Raw genomic sequence first — 752 nt, 5'->3', positions numbered from 1 at the left:
CACCAACCACCAAAATGCAGCCACCTCTGGGGTGGTGCTCGACAATGTAATGTTGCACAACAATATTATGTGACAGTTTTGGATAGGAAGAGCTGGCAACTATATCCAGCTGCACCTCCAGAAGGAATCTTTAAAACAGAGTTTAGCGAGGCATTTCCACCTTGTTTGGAACATAGGAAATGACCCTCTTTTAGAAGCTGCTTTTATTACTGGGGGACTAGAGAGGGCAAGAGCGCTGCAGTGGGTCTCTGTACAACATCCACTGAAGCCATCTCCACACCCACTCTGCCCTGATGTTTTAAATGGAAATCTGGCGGCAATACACCTTTGCATGAGTTCTAGAGTTATTTCGGGATGCTTTTAAAGAAACAGAGAGGAGGCACTGTCCACTGTTATTCAGAGGCAGCGTATTCTGTTTGACTTACTGAAGAAGTTGGATAAAAATGGCTTTTACTCAACTTCAGCTGGCTTTTCCAGGGCATGGAAAATAATCCAACACCTGAGCTGGTACATGGGTGAAGGCCAAAGATCCCATTTTACAGGAGCTGAAGAACTAATTGGGAAAGCACAAAAGTACTGTAATAATAGGGATAAAACCCTGCCAAGGAACATGATATAAAGGATAATTGTGAACAGAGATGGATCTGCCTGGGCAGCCTACACGTTGCCAACAGGCTAGAAGCACAGAGCACCTGGCAAGGAAGGTGGTGTGGCTGTGATGACAAGTATCTGTCACAAAAGTACATCTCCCA

Source organism: Gopherus evgoodei, chromosome 5, assembly GCF_007399415.2.
Source record: "Gopherus evgoodei ecotype Sinaloan lineage chromosome 5, rGopEvg1_v1.p, whole genome shotgun sequence".
Lineage (NCBI taxonomy): Eukaryota > Metazoa > Chordata > Testudines > Testudinidae > Gopherus > Gopherus evgoodei.
Note: the sequence above shows the minus strand (reverse complement) of the source record.